Source organism: Fringilla coelebs (genome assembly GCF_963513975.1).
Source record: "Fringilla coelebs genome assembly, chromosome: 6".
NCBI classification, from domain to species: Eukaryota; Metazoa; Chordata; class Aves; order Passeriformes; family Fringillidae; genus Fringilla; species Fringilla coelebs.
The window spans coordinates 45,632,637-45,644,726 of NC_140034.1; the positions used below are offsets into that span (position 1 = coordinate 45,632,637).

A 12,090-nucleotide genomic window follows, 5' to 3' on the forward strand; every position below is an offset into this window, starting at 1 on the left:
GTTCCCATGAAATTAAAAGGGCCAAAAGAACTCAATTGTTTGGACTACAAAATAATCATGGGGCATTCATTGCTAAAACTTAAATTGAAGGCACCTTTTGCTGTTTATCTTGGAGTCCTGACTTTATGTAAAAGGGATTAAAATGCGCTTGCTTGTACCAGGGGAGTTAAGGCAACACATCTTGGAGCTGTCCCCTGTGACTCCTCAGGCTTGGCCTGTCCCTGCAGGGTCCCTGTCCCCCACAGTCCTGGGGGCTGAGGGCATGCAGGCTCCCACACTGTGACCAGGAGGCCACACCAAAGCAGCCTCTATGATCAATGCCATGAATGTGCTGCAGGGCACAAGAGCCTGCTGCAGATGGTGGCTCTGGAGCAGCTGGCCTCTGTGTCTTGGATGACACAGCTCCCAGAGGACAGTCAGGGTTGACACGGACAAGGGAGATGTGGATTTGGCAGATGGAGAGCTCATTGAGATAAGTCAGGCTGTGACTGAGGAGAATTTGTGCCCCAGATCACAAGTGCCAGTTTGAAAGGAGCAGTGCCTGAGTCCCAGGATGGGATGTGCTAGAGAGACTGAGATGTTTGCTGTCAGCTGTTCTTTCAGGATGGATTTGAAGCAAAGGTCAAACTGCAGGGTATAGGTGACATAATCTGGCATGAATAACCCAGTCCCTATCCATGGAAAACTTGTGGCTGCTGGAAGGATTTGTAAATTTTAAGATCAGATGAGGCAGTTACAGTCCTCTATGGTCCATAGTGCTTCGATCTTGCAATCTTGTAATCAAACTAATTACACCTGAATTGTAATTTAAAAAATTCTTGAGTCTTGGTTTAAAGGCATCATGGACTGCATCTCATTGCTCAATGATTTGTTCCAAGGATTTATTTTTGCTTCATGGATAAAATTATGCCTTGTGTCTATCTTGTATTTGTCTGTCTTAAAAGCTCTAACCACTAACTCTCATTATGTCATTTTGTGATAGAATTAAGTGCTGTCTGCTGTTGAGAGCTGCTGCTCCATGTGGGTACCTGAAGATTGCAATTACACTGCTTTTTGACCTTGTCACTCTATTAGTTTTCCCAAGAAGGTTAATCGTGTGAAGGAAAGCACTCTTCTCAGTGATGGATTTTTATTGTGGGTCTTCTCCAGAATCCTTTCAAATTTTCAGTAGATTTTTGAAAACATGGGTATCAGTTTTGCAATGTAGAGGACAATAATCTGCCTTTATGCAGCTGATGTTGAACAGACCCTTGACTGTTGCCTCTGTGAGCTGGGAGTATTGCCCTCAGAGCATGTCCATCTCCATTTTTCTTCAGTCCTTGCACAGGTTTCCCTGCTTTCCAGAATATAGTTTCCAGTCTTGTAGTGTGACCTCACATGTTTTTTCTTGGATGTCTTTTCTGGTATTTGTCTGGATAAGCCCTGAGGCTCTGTAATCAAGCAGGACAAGTGATATCAGCAGATTCTTTAATGCATGGCAAGTTTTGTGTGGTGTCTGCAAAATTTCATTAGCAGTGATTTTTATGTTTCCTTCCTTAGCATCAGAAAAATACCAAATAACTTTGTATCAAAAGCCCACTAAAAACCCCTCTGAATGAATCCCCTGTTTTTAACAATGGGGGTGTTTTTTGTAAATTTTGCTTTTTAAAATACATTCAGTGTGGTTGCAGTGACTTCTTTTTTCCTCTTGTGCCCTCATAATCCTTGACACTGATAGAAAATTTCAGTCAAATTTGAGCTCTTCAGAGGTGTCAAAACTACTAAATTTAGGTAGGTAGAGAGACCCAAATGAATGCCCTATGGATAAAAATGTCTTGCAGCTATTGCAGGCAGTGTTAATGACAGAGAATGCAAGGGAGGTAAGAGGGAACAGACAATTTCCACTTTTAAAGAGAGACTTGGGATTAATGCTTCTCTTTTGCAAAAAGTCAGTCTCTTAATTAGGAAAGAGGGGCTCATTTTGAATGGTAGAAGCATGAACAATAAATTCAAAATAAGCCAGAAGCAGCTGAGGAGCATCCTCACAGGTGTTCTTGGGATCGTTGTCACATGTGGCAGATTTAATCCTTCACTTTGGTTTCTGCTCATCTCCAAGGGATAACTCACCCCTCTGTCAGAAACTGTTCCTGAACAAAGCAGACTGTCATGGACAGTGATTCAGTCTGCCTGGTTTGCTTTGAGCACCTTGGTGCCATTCCTAGAAGGGGCTCTGGCACATGGCAGAAATTCATTTGAGGTCCTAAGCTCAAACACTGCCTTTTTGAAAACACAGCTCCTTTGGTGCAACTTAGCAGGGTGGCTGCTGCTCCTTTGGTAAAAGCCACTTTTTCAGTGCAAAAACAGCACATGCAATTCTGTTGTGTGTGGAACATCCAGTCTCTCACTTGGTGAAGGCATTGTCACTTACCTCTGGTTAACATCCGGTGTATTGACCATATTTCCTTCTCCATTCAACTCATGTGACTTCCAGTGAGAAATGCGGCTTTGTTCTGACGGTATTGGAAGAAGGGAGTGTTGGAAACCTGCATTTGGTGCCATATAATTGTGACTGGCAGTTTGTTTGTTTGCTTGTTTTCTGTTATTATGGAAAGCAATCTCCATGTAGTTTATTCATTTGCACTGACTGAGTCCCAAATCATTCCATTCACGATTAAATCTGCTTTCAGTGAAATGCATTGAAGAGCTGCAGTTGTTGATTTCGTTAAAGCAAGGGAGGCATTTAATAGCAGTTATTCACTTCTGTTGCTTTGGTTATTTACCAACTCTCTAAGACATTTTGTTTACCAGTTTATGACATCATCACTGAAAAGCTTACCTGGGGATTAAACCCAGTAATTGCAGTTGCTGAAGGTCAGAGCACCCATGGTGTCAGGGTGGTGGGTTTGGAGAGGGAATGGTTTCCAAGCTTGCGTGCACCCTCATAGAAACAGGGGTCTGAGCCACTGGAGACGCCATGTGAGGATGCCAGGTTGCATAAAAGTGAGCAACTCCATAGTCAGTGAGATTCCTGCCAGGTGGTGAGCTGGCATTTAGCAGATCCTTTGTTCTTCCAAGTACACATCCAAGTGATTGGAAGAAGGTAACGTTTTTTCAAGGTAGAAAAGATAGGTAAGGGGATCATCACCTTCTCTGCTCTTTGGCCAGGCAGCTCTGGCACTGGTTTTGTTGAGTTTCTGTCAAGTAGCCAGCTGTTCCTCCAAAGCCCATTGTTTTTCCTGGATTTTGGATTTGTGCTGCACTCTCTCTCAAGGAGTGTGTTCTGCACTTTTCCTATTTCCAGGCTGAGCAGAGACCACAGGAATGAAGCCCACTGGAGTGTGCTTGACTTTGCCTGGTGCTCTGTTCCCTCCAAGGATGATGGTAGTTCTCCTCACAGCATTATTTATTTAAAGTAAGTTAATTTCAGAGAAAGCTTATCTTAAGAATAATAAAGCAGGCTGTGTGCAAACCTCACTTTCCCCTAAGGATTAACGTTCCCTGGATCTAGGAAGACACAGCTTTCAATCTGTTTCCACAGAATCACTCTTTCCAGACAAGTTTCTCCAGGCAGAGTAGCAGATTTTAACCCTTCAGTGGGTTTGGTTTGGTTTTTAAATAGGTCTTTTAGTTCCAGCTCAAAGATAGATGGCTTATCAGCAGATATTTGTTTTCCTTGTTCTAAGAAATTAGGAAAATTTCTACCCCTGAGGAAATTAGCCACCCCTGTCCCCCAGCATCTTTGCAGCTTGCCCAGTTGTTACTGGTGCCAGTGGAGCTGAGGTCTGTGTTCAGGAGAGCAGCTCTGACACCAAGAAGTGGCAATGCCCATGTCTGGGAATAACCAGAGGAGCTTAGAGCCTTCCCCATGGCCCCAGCAAGGCTCAGGTGACACCAGAGGCCCAATACAGAGAGGGTGCAATTATTTAGATGTTTGCAGAGTTGTTTTTACCTTACAGCAGTGGACAAATCTATATTTTGGCTTGTATTTTTCTACCAAAGTCATAAATTTATGAGGAAATTAAGTTAACTGGATAAATGGATCTGCAGATAGCCCACATTTACACAGTGTGGGGGCCTCATTCATCTTCTCTTACCACAGTGGGAACACAGGGCATGATTTGCCTTGGTTATCCTTCCTCCTCTGTTATTTTAGTAGTGCTCTCTCTTATTTGAACATGCTCTCATTCACCTTTAAGCTAAGTAAATGAGTATGGTAAATAATTGAAGCCAAGTTTGATCCCATGGGACAGCTGCAGCAAATGGCTCAGTGGGCAAATGGCCAAGTTCTTCATCTCTGTGAGCAAAGTGCTGCCTTCCCCTTTTCCAGCCCACAGCGTCTGCAAAGGATTGTGTGTCCAATGTCACTGGTCCTGGTACCTAATCACACGGGGGTCATTCATTCCTACAAGGGAAGTGCTTTGTCTCCCTGCTTTCACCTGCCTTGCAGTCCTGAAGCCTTTGTGGCAGCTAATTGGATCTAAGGCTCTATTGACATGTGCATCCCTAGGTGGATGGGGGGGGAGGGGTTGGTGCTCTTTTTTGGGTCTGCATAGTTGGAGATAACAGGCTGTTAGCGCTTGAAACACAAATGCAACCCACCTTTCATGTCTCTTGGCAAACAAAGGCTCAACAGCATGTATTATGTTAATTAGCATCCTTCCCATTTTGCTTATCTCAGGTGATATTGATGACTGTTGAGGACAAATGAAAGTGATTATCTATTTTAAAATTTAAAAAGAAACCAAAAGGTAAGGAGGCTGAATACAGATAACCTGGGAATATGGTCAACATAGGTTTTGAAAAGAGTATTTCCCTTTTCTGCTGGCTTGGATTCAGTGTGCATGGGATTTCAATACATGAGCATAGTTCAGAGGAGTCTTTACACCCTGGCACAAGTGTGCTCCTGAGGCCACTAGAGATCAAGCAAAAATTACCATTTATTGGGACAGGAAGGAAAGGAGCAAATCAGGCCCATGTGTGGGGAAAGACGGTTGAAGTGAGTAGGAGGGGTGGCACAGGAGCGAGACGAGGGCGTTGAGGGTAGCTTGGGAGATCTGCGGCACACGAGGCTGATGTGTGAAGGCAGGGGAGGCTTGCTGAGAGCAACACTTGGTGGGAAATGTAACTGGAGAAAGGGAACAGAAGCTCTTTTGTGTCAGTCAGCTTTGGAGCAAGGATATGAAGAAAACCTGCTGCAAAGGGAGTTTCATTGTGGAAGAGAAATGGCACAGCTAGACCACGGTGACTCACAGCTTTTGTTGAGAATGGGTTTTCCCAACTAGTTTAATAATCTGAAGAGGAGTCTATTTGTATGTAAACAGAAGTTTTCTTCTACAGAATCAGCAGCAAATGTATCCTGAATGCTCTATAATTAGGTATGTCACAAAAACCATGCACTTCAGTGTTCACTCACCTGAAATTCCTCCAACACGCTGGTGAGGCTTTTGTCACCAAAATCCATAATTGTTAAGAGGAATTGACTTAATAACATGGTAGTTACTTTGCAATGTCAGGCTTTCAAGTAAGCAATTGATTTGATTTACCTGCCTGGTTTCCCCCAGCCTTTCCCCATGTCTGCTGCAGCATTCCAACTTCTTTTAAACAAGAAACAGCAAACCAAGAATTCATATTTAAAGCTTCTACCCCTAGTTTCACTAAAAATAAAGAAGACTGAGGGGTTTTTTAAGGAGGTCTTGGACTATCTCATTGGGCAGTACCTGTGCTCAGGTGCCATACAGACAGCTGAAATAAGGTGTTGGCTCTGCTGCTGGCTTCATTCTCTAAATGAGCCAAGAAACTGCACAGCTGCAGCTTAATATTTTGAGCCTGTGTCTCTGAGCTTGTTATGATGTGCTTTATTTAAACAAACCTGGGGACCTGACTCACGAGTAATTCAGCTGTTGCTGTGCCTAAGAACAGGTTACATGCAGTGGCCTCTGGCTACAGAGCAGTGTATTTCCCCTTACACCAGCCATAATAGGAAGCTAAACAATGATAAAATGCCTGTCTCCCTTAGACCTTTAAAGGCATCATTTGGACAAAATCTGGTGCAGGTTGCTAGAAGCATTTGAATTTGCTCTTGCATGAAAAAATTTGAGTTGCAGACTCTAGTGACTTGCCATCCTTGTGATCTCCTGTAAAACAGAGGAACTAAAGCTGCTGTGGCATTCATTGGCATTTCAATAGTATGAAAAGTACAGGGATGTTTCAGTGGCTCCTTTCCTGCAGCTTCATCTGGTTGCTGCTGCCTGCACTCAAGCAGAAGGAAGTGATGGTGGGCAGAAGACAGTGACTGAAACTGCAATTAATTATATGCCCAAAACGTTGCCCCAGGAAACACTGGTTTGAAAAACCCAAGTTTTTTGATTTCATTACTTTCTTGTTAAACACCATTGCAACTTCTTGGTTTTTGCGAGAGCACACAGAGGGAGACTCTTTATCCTACAGTTTCACCAATTGCCTGCTCCAGGCCAGTGCAAGATGTGCTTGTCCTTCCTTTTGCTTCCTGATGAAACTCAGTTTTACCTCTAAGTGTCAAGAAGATTCCTCCCTCTTTCTTTCTCTCTTTCGCGTTCTCTCTCAGGTTAGAAAATCCATTCATTGTCTCAGGTTCTGTATAAGTGCTTCATCTTCCACACTGGGTTTGGTATTCAAATGCCCAGTGCAAATTATTTATTATATTGTTAACTTTATGGCATGACCAGAGTCAGGTTATTCCTATTTTACAAATAGCTGAAACAAAAGAAGCAGTGACTTTTCAAGACTCAGTAGAGAGCCTGTGGCGCAGCTGAAAGGTCTTACCTCAGCTGACCTAAGCCAGAAGTTTCAGAAACATTTTCTTTCTGCTCCCAGACCATTTCCTTTGATCTTCTGTTCCTGTACTCTTTACTCTTCTGAAGTTACACAGCCAGTGCCAGTGCATCTCTCTTGATATCAAACACTGCTAGAGCAATAAGTATTTCAACTAAATTATTGAAGTTTAGATCTATAAGGTGATGCCTGATGTTGGCTTTTGCAGTCAACTTAGGAGAAGAGAACTCGCTAGCTAGTGGGTTTCTGTGTTAAAGGAAGCAATTACAAAAAACCCCCAAAAAACCACAAAACAAAAAACCTAAACATTAAGCCCATTAACTCCACACATTAAGTGTGAAGTTGTTTCACATTTGGGGAAAAAGTGAGGAAGGGAATCCCACAGCACGGAGCAAAGTGTTCTGGAGATGTGCAACACTGATGATACTGGCAAGAAATTAGCATATTGTTCCTTAACTGCCAAATATCACCAAAAATCAGGCAGTATCTCTTATTTACTAAAATCTTAAAAGATTTCTATTTCTAGGCATATGGTGTAAGGAAGATTTCAGTGGTGAGGAGAGCATTTATGGCTCTCAGCTTCTTATAGACATGCTGGGGGGCATCTCATTTAAAACAAGCCTTACCTGTTGATACAATCAATCTCATCTCTTCTTAGCAGGCAAAGGCTCCCACAAATGACCTTATAGATTAGGCACTTTCTGTTTACATTCGATTTCCCACTGCCTGCTATTTGTAGAGAATGATTATCAAGGCATTAAATTAAAAGTTTTGCCCGGTGGGAAACTATTGGATATTTTGTCATTTCCTTAGAGCCTCTCCTGTTCTGCTGTAGAGGCTCAGAGGTAGGGGAAGCAATCACCAGAAAGGTCAAGAATATTTGCTTACCTATATTGGAACACTGCTGAGAGGCTTTCTCCAGTTTAGGGGACTTGTTGGGGAGAGGTTTTGTACAGGTTGTGGTAGGGGAAAGCATTGAGGCTTGAAATTAAAAGTCTCCAGTTGCCTGCAGGTTAGAAAGCTGGCATCCTCTGGCCTTTTCCTAAAGGCTATGCCCAATCTAAGTGATATCTCATGCTTTTAGCAAGTTCAAAAGGAGTTAATAAGGATCTCCCCCAAAGCTTCTTTTGACCTTTATTCCAGAGAAGATTCCAGCAAAGCCACCTTCCCTCGCAGTGTGCTGGGACAGGGGAAGGACTTTCTGCCTTCAGTATTGCTGGAACTTCAGTCTGATCAAAGTTGTGCCTCATCTTAGCTATAAATACTGATAATACCTCTGTTCTGCACAGACACAATTCTCTTGTTTGCCCAAGATGTTTTGCTCAAAGCACTTCCTTCTCCTTATCAGAGGGAAAATTAAAGGACTGGGCTTTTCAAGGAACAGTATTTGTCTTCTGGTTCATACCTTAACAGTAAGTACATAAACTCCAAAGCCTTTTATTTAGACAGAGTGAGAGGTCTGTGAAACCACCCCCAGGAACTGAGAAGGCCCCTACAGTCCCCCATCTGTAAAGCAGAGATGGATTTAATTATGAACCTGGTTGTTTGCAGTGCAGAATGTTTATGTAGTGCTTTCAGCATGTCTGTGCTAAGCCGGAGTTTGTTGTCGCTGTTGTTACACAGTTTTTATCTCATCCTCAATTATTCTTAGCTTGTCTTATTCAAGGAGACAAGGTAGAGTCTGACAGCCCCAGGTCCTCTTGAAGTGTGCTGGCTTCTCCAGCTGGGCTTGTCAGCCAGCCAGCCAGCCACAGTTCTGCTCAGAGGCTCTGGATTTCTGAGGCCATGAGGGGACAAAGCTGACAGTAAAAGCAGCCTTTCGTGTGCATTGCTACAGCTTAAGTAGCTGCTTCAAGGGAATACAGATTAAGAAAGAAACACTTTAATTTGGCCTGAATTTATATGCAGGCTGGAGTAAGATTTTTTAAGGCAATGTTTTGTCCCAGCTGTAGTTTAGGTGAGGCTCAGATAGATCTCTGCCCATTCTCTCTAGTTGCATCCAGCTTCCAGCCAGTTTTCCTGACCTCTGTGGCAGGTTCTCTCCAGTCCTGCTGCATCTCTTGTAGCTTTCCCTTCTGCAGTTCAAATACTGAGTTTCCTTCATTGCCTAAAACTCTCTGCACGTGACTTGTGCACCTTAGATCAGTATATATTTTTTAGAAAGGCATTGTAATAGGACAGTGGGAGATTTAAGAGCCCGATGGGGGCCTAATGGAAGTCAGTGTGGAAATATTGCTGCTCTTTGCAGGATCTTAGCTTAAGTAAAGTGCAGCAATATGCATGCCCTGCTCTAAGAAGTGCTTCTCTTGAAGGCATGGATTGTAGTGGATCACCTCACTGGGACATGTTTAACCTACCAGAAACACCACTGGAACCTGATGGGGCTGATAAACATGGGCAAGGCTCCAGTGTGTCCAGTATGTCTGTGAACCCAGGGCTTTATATGGATGGCATGGATGCCATGCCAGCTTCAAGCTTTCACCTCTCATCTGTTGTCCCAAGGAGGAAAAGAATTTTTCTCCTCTTCACTAACAGGTTGATAAAAGGTTCTTGCTGCCAAATTTTTAAGAAACTCTTTAGTCTAAAGAAATCCCTGGTATTCCACATGTCTAAAAACGGGCACCTCATTTAGAGCAAGTTTGTCTGCAGAGTTTTTTGTTATTCTTCTTTGTGCTGCTTCACTAAAGCTGTGATTTGTGAAGGGCCTGGCTTGTGTATGGAAGAATGCAGCAGATTCAAATTGCAGAATATTAAATATAATACTTCAGTCCTGATTTGAGATAGACATTTTGCCTGGCTGAGGGCTGGTAGCTCAGAGACAAACAAGGGAAGCTGACAGATTGGTGAATATTGGGTAGGATCATTTGTCAGAAGATGTGATGAATCACTGTGGCGCAGCATTTCATTTTCAGAAAGATCATTTTCTAAAAAAATTAAAGGCAGAAGAGACAGCTGGGGGTGTTCTGGGAGTTTTCATTTAAATCAAAGTTACAATTAGAATAAAGGCATATTGAAAAGTTCCTGTTATTCTAAAAATATTTTGAGGAAGGAAAAGAATTAAGGTCAGAAGGAAACAGGAGGACCTGGAAGAGCACTTGCCAGCTGTGCCCCACAAATCGGCTTTGGGTTTTACTTACCCCTCTCTAGTCAAAGCCAGTAGGAATAGTATGTCTAGAGCTTCAAGCAGTGCTTCCATTGGGGGAAAATATCCATCTTATAACCTTGCACACAGGTTATGTGAGCAGAGGCCAATGTGCTTTCAATAGGACTGCACGATGAGACTGAGCTCCTCACAGTGGGAACGAGAGCAGCCCTCCTGTTTAATCTCGTCTGGGCTCTTAGGAAGTCCAAGGTTACGTCACCACTGATTAATTCATGCAAGGTAACACATCAATAACAAATGGCAACAGGGGAGACACAGAGGGTGGGGGCTTCCTGCTGCTGCTTTAGCTGCAGACACAAGTGCCAGGAGGCCAAGGGCCCATCCCTGTTCTCCCTTTCTCCTGGAACCCAGTCACCACCCACAAATTCGGTCGTTCTGTACAAGGTTATTCCTAGGGTTTGATCAACACCTATTTGACCCTAGTGCAAGCAAACAGAAGAGTGTGAATGCTTCAAGGAGTAGCTCTGTGACAGAGAGATTTTAAATCAGCTGCTCTTCAGAGAGCAGCATACTGTTGTATGTAGAGCACACTTAATTAGAAGGTAGGACAGAAACTTTAGTAAAACAGAACTGTGTAAGATCCTACCTTTACCATCACTCAAATCAATATAAAGTTCCCACTGCCTGTATATGTATAAAACTGGTATTTCCAGATATCTTCCCTGTCAGTGGACATGAAATGGAAAGCTGAAACAATCTGGCTGTACTGTTCCACAACATGTGTTTGCCTCTTTCAAAGTTGTAGCTTGCACAGAGATGAGAGAGAGATAAAGAAATGAGATGCATGCATGGTGTGAGATTCTAAAAAAACATTACATCCTCTTCCAAGCAAGATTCAAGCAGGTACTTTATTTTTAAAACACGAAATAATGATGGGTCATACCATGTGCAGGACTTGATGCTGAGACTTTGTGAAATAGCAGTGGGAGAACTGGTCACATAGTGCCTGTTTTCTTGAATAATGCTCTGCTTGTTACTCAGTTTCTGAAATATAGAAATCTGATGCCAGTTGTGTTCCCAGTATAAAGGCCTTGCACTCTTTGTGCAGGAAAAGTGGTCAATTTTAAGAGAGGCCTCAGCAAGTTGCTTGCTAGTGAGGCTTCTCCATGTAGAAGGAAGATCAGGAATGCTTGGTGACACAATCTCTTGAGACCATGTTAAAGCACACATGGACTAACAAAACTTTGCTCTTGATCTTCTGGGAATGTTAAGTTAATAAATTATCATGATCCATCTCAAATAGGATGTCAAGATTTCAAAGCAAAACTTGATTAAGGAAGTGCAAACTTTGCATTTTGCATCCTTTTAACATGGCATTTACCCTTCAGATAAGAATTGCTGTTCTCTCCCTTGTTCTCTATTAGTGCTGATATGAGCCTAAGGCCGGTGTGTAGCTCTCTCACTCTACAGGGCAGATATTCTCAGGTGATATTAATTAATATTCAAAATAAACCTTTGTCTTTCATCTTCAAGGTAACATTGCCTTGCTGGATTTCTGTCCCCACCTGCTCTTAGTTACCCTGTTCCTCTTCACCTCTGTCAGTTTCTGAATAAGAATTAGTTTTTAAACAATTAATTTACCTCACTGCCTCTGTAGGACATTAACTAAATTTCCAGGCCTCTCTGAGACTGGCATCACAATCATGCCCTTCCATCCTAATTGATGGCACTGCTGGAGATCACAGCAGGTCCAGTTGAGACACAGAGAGCTGAGGGTAAGTGCAGAGCTGAAACACAGTTCAATCTAATTCTTAAATGAATGCTAGGAATCCCCAGCACATATAAGTTTATCGTTTATTGCCTGTAATTTTCTCAACTAATTCCGAATTTAATGACAGCTTTCAGCTTTGGTGTTCTCTTCTAATTAACGTACCAGTGACGATGTATAATCTCTGTGTAAAGCCAAAAGCAGCTTACATGATAATTACAGAGGGATCACAGCACCTACTGTTTAAGGAAGGCATCCATGAGAAAGGCCTTGCCACGATAGTTAAGGTGCTAAGATTAAGTTGTAATTAATCTTAACTTGTGCTGTTTCTTGTACTGCCTCAAAGCTTTTTTATTACTGGCTCAACATGATGCTGGTAAACTTTCAGGAAGGAAACAAAAGAACTGGACAGATCAAGCACAATCTTTTG

At 42.6% G+C, this 12,090-nt stretch overlaps 1 protein-coding gene across 4 annotated transcripts in view; it reads left to right on the top strand.

The window, feature by feature from the left end:
* Window positions 1–12,090, top strand: part of TSPAN4 (tetraspanin 4) — a gene marked incomplete at its 5' end in the record, with an annotated part of 415,229 nt that overhangs the window by 385,159 nt on the left and 17,980 nt on the right. The gene's annotated exons all lie outside the window — the stretch shown is intronic.